Consider the following 8,972-nt stretch of genomic DNA (forward strand, 5'->3'; position numbering starts at 1 on the left):
TGTGGTTTGTCCCAATTCCCTTATTAATGGCCCTACTTATTTGGGGGTTTACCTCAACATCTGTGATTCACCTTGAGATTATTCTTGTGTATGGAGTGAGGTAAGGGTATTGCTTAATTTTTTGCAGGTAGATATCCAATATTTCCAGCACCGCTTATCAAAGAGGGCACTCACTTCACATTTGACATTTTTGGGCACTTATAAAAATAATCAGTTGCCTCTATGCTTACATTTTTATTTCTGAGTCTTCACCTCTTTTCCCTTGGTCCGAATATCTCTCATTATAATAGTACCACACTCTTGACTACTGTGTAATTCATGCTAAAGTCAGGCAGAGCAAGCCCTCCCACTTTGTCCTTCTTCTTGAGGAGTTCTCTGCTAATTCTGGACTTATTCCCTCTCCATATGAAGTTGGTAATTAGTTTTTTCCAATTCTTTGAAGAAGTATGGTGGCATTCACATTGGGATAGCACTACACTAATATAGTGCCTCGGGCAGAACTGACATCTTTCCTATACTAAGTCTTCTAATCCATGAGCATGGGATGTTCTTCCATTTGTTGAGGTCCCCTTGGTTTCTTGTAATAATGTTCTATAGTTTTCCTCATACAATTCTTTAGATTTTTTAGTGAAGTATATCCCTAGATATTTCAATTTGTTCTTGGCTATTGCAAAGGTACTACATTTTTAATTGCCTCTTCTGTTGTCTTGTCTGATGTGTATAGCAGTCTGATAAACTTCTGTTTGTTGATCTTGTATCCTGCCACTCTGTCATATTCTTCTATTGCTTCCAACATTCCACTTGTGGAGTTTCAGATATTTTTTATGTATAAAATCATATAGTCTTCAAATAATGATAGTTTCACCTCTTCCTTCCCCACATGAATTCCTTTGATGTCATTTATTTGTCTTGTGTTGTTAGCTAGGACCTCCAGTACAATGTTAAATTGGAGCAGGGACAAGGGGAATCATTGTCTGATCCCCTTTTACTGTGGAATTGTTTTTTGTTTTTCTCCATTGACTATTACATTGGCTGTTGGTTTTTCACATATAGCTTGTATAATATTGAGGAATTTTCCTTTCATTCCTGTCTTCTTGAGTGTCTTAAACAGGAATGGGTATTGGATGTTGTCGAATGCTTATTCTGCTTCTATTGATATTATCATGTGGTTCTTATCATTTTTCATGTCAATGTGGTGAATAATACTAATGGTCTTTCATATGTTGAACCATCCTTGCATCCCTGATATGAATCCCACTTTGTCATGGTGAATTAATTTTTTATATGCTTTTGCATTCTATTTGCCAGTATTTTGTTAAGAATTTTTGCATCAATGTTCATTAGGGATATTGGCCTGTAGTTCTTGATTCTTGTGGGATCCTTGTCTGCTTTAGGTATCAGAGTTATACTAGCATCATAGAAAGACTTTGGGAGTTTTCTTTTTCTATTTTCTGGAAGAGTTTGTGTACAATTGGTGTCAGATCTTCCTTGAATGCTTCGTGGAATTCTCCTGTAAAGCCATCTGGCCTGGGGGATTTTTTTTTGGTAATCCCTTGATAACCTTGTCTATTTCTTCCATTGCTATGGGTCTGTTGAGGTTCTTGACATCCATCTGGGCTAGTCTAGGAAGGAATTGTTTATCCAAGTATTTGTCCATGTTCTCCAAGTTGTTGAATTCGTTAGAATACAGGCCTTCATAGCACTGTGTAATTATCCTTTGTTTCATTAGGGTCCATTGTAATGTCCCCTGTTTCATCCCTCATCCTTGCTATTGAAACTTGTTCTTTCCTTTCTGTGTTTAGGCTTGCAAGAGGTCTATCAATTCTGTTTATCCTTTCAAACAAGCAACTTTTAGCTGCCTTAATATTTTCCATAATTTTCTTGTTTTCCCTCTCCTGTATTTCAGCTCTGAATTTTATTATTTCATTATTTTTGCTATTAGTAGGATTGTTCTGTTGACTCTACTCTAATTGGTGTAAATTTTGTGCCAGCATATCAAGCAGAAGTCTCTCTTCCTTTTTAATACATGCATGTATTGCTATCAGCGTTCCTCCATACATGCCTTTGCTGTATCCCAAAGGCTTGGGTACGTTGTATTTTCATTCTTATTGCTTTCGTGAAACTTCCTGATTTCATCTCTGGTTTGGGCCAATACCCACTCCTTTTGCAATAGAGAATTATTCATCCTCCAAATTTTTGCCCTTGTTTAATTCACCATCCTTCTGTTGATTTCCAGCTCAAAGTCATAGTGATCTGAGAGAGACGTCTGTATAATCTCTCTGGACTTGAATTTACTCAGGTTCGACTTGTGTCCCAGCATGTGGTCTATGGTCAATTATGTGTCATGTGGACCTAAAAAGAATACATTTTTTGCATTTGGGTGGAAAGCTCTGAAAATATCTATGAAGTCAAGTCATCCAATTGTGCTGTTTAGATTTGTAGCCTCCTTATTGTTTCTTTCCGAGTGATGTATTTTTCAGAGAGTGGTGTTTTAAAGTCACCTACTATAATTGTTGAACCTGTGATTTCTTTTTTCATCTCTTGGAGTGTTTGATTTATGAATTTTGCAGCTCTCATTGTCGCATACTCATTTATTATGCTCAGTGGTTCTTAGTCTACTGTTCCCTTGAGCATTACATAGTGCCCCTCCTTGTCTATTTTTATAGCTTGTACCTTGAGTTCAATTTGGTCATAGATTAAGATTGCCACCCATGTTTTATTTGCATTGCCATTTGCTTGGTATATTTCTCTCCAGCCTTTAATTCTCAACCTGTTTTTGTCTGCAGGCTTGAGATGTGTCTCCTGTAGGCAGCAAATCAATTGGTTGTTTTCTCAGCCAGTCTGTTAGCCTCTGCTTTTAATGTAAGAGTTCAGTTCATTGATATTCAGTGTTATCTCATCCATCTGTGGATTCTGTGATGTCATCTTGCACCTTTTGCGTTGGGTGTTTCCCTATCTACCTATGTTATGTGGGTTTTGTGTGTGTGTGTGTGTGTGTGTGTGTGTCTGTGCCTTCTTTCTACTATTAAGCTAATTCTATATTGGGGGCTGTTTTATCTTTGTCGCCCTCTGGGTTGAGTTGTTCTATGTAATGGCCTCCTATTTGCACTCAGTGAGTGTTGATCTTCTGGCTATATTTGGTGGGCAAGGATCCTTTGTAGGGCTGATTTTCTTTTTATGTGTTCTCTGAGTTTTTCCTTCTCTGGGAAGATTCTTACTTCTTCTTCTAATTTAATAGGTAATTGGGCTAGGTATGCATTATTTTCCTCAATTTTTGGAATATGTTACTCCACTCCCTCCTCTTCTTCATCATGTCTGTTGATAGAGCTGAACATATTCTTATTTGGAAACCTTTATAAGTGACTATTTGTTTTTCCCTAGCTGCTCTTATAATCCTCTCCATTTCCTCATAGTTAGATAACTTAACTATTATGTGTCTTGGAGACATCTTCTTGGGTTTTAGCCTGGTTGATGTTCTTTCAGCCTCCTGAATGGTTTCCTGGCATTCATTGATTAAGCTGTTGAAACTTTCCTCTAAGAATTCCCTCGCTATTTTTGCTGCTGAATTCTTGGTTGGGTCTTGTTCTGGTAGTCCAGTTATTCTAATATTTTTCTTTTTCATAGCATCAGACATGGCTCTCAAGTTTTCTTCAGTATCTCTGCTTGTCTTATTATTTGACAGCTTTTCCAATTTGTTGAGGTCTGATTGGTTATCCTCTAGGTCGCTGGTGTGATTCTCTGCCTCCTCAAGTCTGTTAATTTGCTACTGGATTCTGTTATTTCATCACTTAAGTCTTATATTTCCCTTTTGTGCATTGCTTTTATCTCTTCTATCATTTCATCCTTTTCCTGTATTGCTTCCCTCATGCCCTGTATGACTGCAAGCAGCATTTTGAAGATTCCTTTCTCTGCCAGGTAAGTATCTGCTTCTTCTATGCATATCATTAAGTTAATGTCTTCTTCCAACATTGTCTTCTGGTTCTACTGCTTTTGCATTGAGATTTTGGGGCTGGTTGCTGTATAAATGTTGCTTTAGAGGAGACCAGCACCATCCTCTAGAGTCAAAGAGCACTAAGTTCTCTCTTGGGGGACTCGTATGAGTGCTTTTATGAACAACCTGCAGGTAGCTGCACTGGGGTTCAGGCTACTGCTGTATCTTCATGTGGTTTCACGAATCCTAGCCTACCAGTATTTTGTTATTTGAAATGTGAATTGGATAGTCCTCTCATTGGACACTGGTTGTGTGGTTGTGGGTCCACATGGGTGGCATTTCACTGGCTGATCTGTCAGTAAGCCATAGTGGTGTGTCATTGTGCCTGAAGCATCTCATATAACGTGTGGTGCTTCCCTTTGCAAATGGACTTTCGTGGAAGGTGAGTGGGTGTACCCTCCGTGGAGTAGAGCACCGTAGCTGGCAGGTGGAATTACTTTAGTAAGAAAGATTGCTGTTGAAGTTGAGCGGATGTACCTACAGCAGCGTGGAGCACCACCAACTGTGGGCAGGAGTTCCCCCAGTCACTTGTAGTGCCTTGGGGTGTCGGCTGAAGTTACCCAGCTGTTTGAAGGGGAGATTCCCCCAGCTACTTGGGGTATGGTGGAGGATGGGCATGTACTCCAGCTGCATGTAAAGCCAACAAGGGCAGACAGAACCTCCCCCAACTGGGCTGTTAGAGTTTCCCTAGGTGCAGGGAGTGGCCTGAAGGCCAGTAGTGGTTTGTGAAAGGAAAAAGAGGGAGAATAAAAGAAACAGAGAGAAAGGAGAAGACAAAGACAAGAGCAAAAATAAAAAACCAAAGAACACACACAAAATGGAAAGAGAAAACAGAAGTAAAAACTGTAAAAAAACAAAAAAGGAAACTGAGTCTGCTGAGACTGTGGAGGGAAAGAGAGAAGACATAGAAGAAGGGGGAAACAGAAGAAGAAAAGTAAGAAAAAAAGAGAAGAAAAAATAGATAAAGTGATAGCTGCGCCCCATATTTTGCCGTGTGTAGCACTGCCTCATGACGTGCGCAGCACTGTCACAGAGGGAAGCCTGTACCTCTCCCCACTGGGTGGGCGGAGCTGTCCTAGGCAGCTGGTAGGGTATTGGAACCAGCAGTGGTATGTGGAAAGAGAGGGAGAGAAACAGAAAAGAAGAGAGAAAGAAGAAGAGGAAAAAAGAGAGATAAAAGAAAGAAAAAGAGAAAGTGGGAGGAAAAATCCACAATGGTGCTCGCTTAGATTAACTGTGGTGGGAAAGAGAGAAGAAATAGAGAGGACAAAAATAAAGGGTAAAGAAACAGCTGATTCCTGATTGCCTGAATGTAGAGCCAGAGTGGTGTAAACCCTACCCCAAGGTGGCAGGTTGGCATGCCCTTTTAGTGAAGGGTCCAACTGGTGTTGGGTGGAAACACCCTAGGTGGCAAGATCACCTTAGAGGCCAGTCAGAGGTTTCTTCAGCAGTGTGAAGTGCTGTCGAAGGCTGTCACAGCTGCCTGTGTGGTGTGCGATGCTCCCACAGAGGGAAGGCTGGAGTTCCCCTGCTCTTTGGGTCGACTTGCCCTAGGTGGGGGGGGGTAGTGTCCCAGAAGCCAGCAGTGATATATGAAAGGAAAGAGAGGGAGAGAAGAGGAAAAAGAGAGAAAAAGAAGAAATAAAAGAAAAAGAGAAAACAAAGCAAAACCAGTCTGGGTCCGCTGATACCAACTGCGGTGGGGAAGACAGAATGGCAAGAGAATAACGTGATATAAAAGAGTGGTAAGTAACGAGACAACTGAGGCTTGATCCCCTGACTGTGGGGCTAGAGGCGTTCCAACCCTGCCTCAAGTTAGCAGGGTGATGTGCCTGCTTTGGGTAGGGGCCCACAATGCTGTGCAAAATTACCCTCAAAGGCAAGATCGCAGCAGAGGCCAGTCAGCGGTTCCCACAGCACTGTTGAGCACAGGTATAGCCGCCTTGTGCTGTATGTACCAGTGGTGCAGGCGGGTTGGGGTGGGGGGTGTTCCCTCAGCCCCGTGTATGGCCCTGGGACAGTCAGGACCTCCCCAGCTGTGTGTCGGATCACTGAGAGCGAGCTGGGCTTGTTGTCCTAGCTTGTGCCAGGACCGCTAATGCACTAATAGCTCAGAGGTTCACACTCCCTGCCTCACCCGCCCTGCTGTGAGCTGGAATTAAATTATGTTATTCTGAAACCGAGGCTTGCTTTAAAAGGTCTTGTTATGTTGAAAGCCTCTGTGTTCTGTAGCTAATTTCTGGCATTCCTTAGCATGGGCTCCCTTACTATGCTAATGTATGTTAATGGACTCATTCTATCAGTTGCTTTGGAGTTAAACAATGAAGCTGGCATTTGCAGTTTTTACCAAGAAAATATATTTTCTCTTTTATGTTGGGCTTCTGGGGTGCCCTGATTTGGGGCCTGCCACATTGACCACCAGAAGAGGAGATCCAGCTTTTCAGAGAGGTTGCTTTCTTCTCAGCCAACTGGAACTGAATTTGCCCCTGGGCTATGACCATCCGCTATTTTCTGTCACACCACACCCGGACTCATGTACATTTCCTTACTTTTTTTTCAACTGCTCCAAATCTATTGCTGCCCGCCAACTCTGATCCCCCGGATATGAATTTAAGGCAGCTAACAGCGCAGGAAGCTCTAGTGTGGGGTCCTGTGACTAACTCTCAGAGGTTCTCCTGTGTCTGGGATTATGTCCCCTTTAGGGTGTCAGCCTGGGGAAATTGCGACTTGTCTTTAAACTAGGGCACATGTGGATACTCAGCTGGGCGCATGAACTCAGCATACTGACCCTAGAGCGATTGGGTGCTTTCTTGGTTCACTTTGTGAGTGGAAATAAAAAAAGCGGGGTTCAGGACAGATCCTGGTACCCTGATTATAATTTCAGGACTCTGCCCTCAGTCTCCTTCACCTTACCTCCTAATTTTCTGATCTGGCTGTAGAGCTCTGGGTGGGTTAATCTAACTAGATGTCATCTTCCCGAATTGCCTCCACAATAAAGACTCTTAATGACATGGATTGACATGGTGTCCGTTTGTCCGTGGGTCTCATACATTGTTTCTTTCTAGTGTATCTAGACTGCAGCTCTGGGCCAGCCTGTCTTCAAAGGATCTTCGAGTACAGTCCCGTGTCAGGATTTTCACTAGGGCTTGCATCAAGGTTAAGGTGGTTTCTGTCTACTCAGTTCTCACAGAGCCCTGTGTTATAATTTGTTTGCCAAGGCCCTTTGTTCATTCCCTGAGCAGGCAGGGCAGGCACTCCTGTTCCATCCCACGCAGCGCAAGGACAGCAGCCAGCAAGTGCAGTTCAGGCAGCCGCACATTGGTGGCACCTGCTGGTGGGGACAAGAAGGCCATCCCAGCAAAGATTTGGGGAACAGTAAAACAGTTCAATGTAAGAAACGGATGTGGTTCCATCAAAGATGTGTTTGCACACCAGACTGTCCTAAAGAAGAACAGCCCCAGGAAGTAGCTTCACAGGGTAGCAAATGGAGAGACTGTAGAATGTGATGTTGAAGGAGAGAAGGGTGTGAAGGCAGCAAATGCTACAGTCTCGGCGGAGTTCCAGTGCATGGCAGTACACATGCAGCAGACTGTAACCGTATACATGTGACCCACGTCGTAGGGCTCCTCCCCTCACTTACCAGCAGAATCACCAGAATAAAAACAGGGGGGAAATAGAGATTGGAGCATGCTCCTGAAGGCCAGGCCCAACAGCACAGGTCCTACAGCAGGTGACAGTTCCCACCTTCCTACACGCAGAGGCCCTGTGGGCATCGACCAGAGCTTTCCAACCTTCCTCCCCTTCAGGAAGATGTGATGGAGGGTGCTGACAACCAGGGTGCAGGAGAACAAGCAGACCAGTGAGACAGAATATGTGTCACGGTTGTAGAATATGGTTTCGCAGGGACCCTCCTCACCAACCTCATCGCAGAGAGGACAATAATGAAGAGGATAATGAAAATCAAGGTGAGAACCAAGGTCAGAAACCATCTCAGTGTTGCTACTGCACAATTTTGATTATCTTAGCTGAACAGGTATATCTTTCTCATTCCCTCTCCCTCTAGTTCTCTTACACGTTGATACGCAAGACACCAATCTGGACATAGAATACAAGATAAAGGTTGGAATCACAGTAAGGGCGTACAGAGGACTTCTGCAAACGTCCACAATTAAACAATCTGTTTATGATTCTTCTTGAAAACAGGGACAGCCGTTTCTGTATGGAGTTGTTCTTTTTTTTTTTTTAAAGTAGTGTTCATGTAGTGAAAAGATAGCTAGCTCATGGATGGCTGGCTCTTATGCTGTCTAACTTTGGGAAAGGCATAATTGAGCTGAGCTCCAATTTCACTATTTGTAAAATGGAATCAATTATTGGGGAAATTAGCTCAACTAACATACTAGTGCATTAGAACACTAAAGCAACCGCACATGTGTTATTTGTATGGATGTGTAATCAAAAGCCAGAATTAGTAATTAATCTATTTTGGTTTTTATGACTTAATTTGAGACTTGAGATACAACTGTACTATTCACCAACCATGTTCCTTGGTTTAGTTGCTCAGATACTCTAAGCACAGAATTTCTGCAGAAAATGGGAATAAAAATATTGTTTGCCTCATAGATTTCTAGTGAGTATTGAAGCAGATAATGCACAATTCCAGCAAACTCAAAGTAACACAAATGTTATATCTCAGTGGTAGTGAGGTTTGTTGTTGTTTTTTAAATTAAGTCTACTTAGTAAAACCTCCCAACAGACTGCTTTTGCCTTCTGACGCCCTTTTGAGGATCATCTAGTCTCCATCCATTACATCTGTTTTATACCTTTTAAAGTGATTTGACAACACACTTGGTAGTATAATATTTACTTTTATAACTGTTTTTTGTTGGCTGCCATCAGTGATTTTGATTTAAAGCAACCCCATCTCTGATCACTTTTGGTTAAGATCAAGTATAAAGCGACCCTATGAATACAAAATAACGAA

The 8,972-nt window shown here is 42.3% G+C and overlaps 1 pseudogene; it reads left to right on the forward strand.

Moving 5' to 3' along the window:
* The first annotated feature begins 3,874 nt into the window (after positions 1-3,874).
* On the forward strand, positions 3,875-8,054 carry LOC142422675 (Y-box-binding protein 1 pseudogene; annotated as a pseudogene).
* Positions 8,055-8,972: the final 918 nt, after the last annotated feature.

This window comes from Tenrec ecaudatus, chromosome 12, assembly GCF_050624435.1.
Source record: "Tenrec ecaudatus isolate mTenEca1 chromosome 12, mTenEca1.hap1, whole genome shotgun sequence".
NCBI lineage: Eukaryota > Metazoa > Chordata > Mammalia > Afrosoricida > Tenrecidae > Tenrec > Tenrec ecaudatus.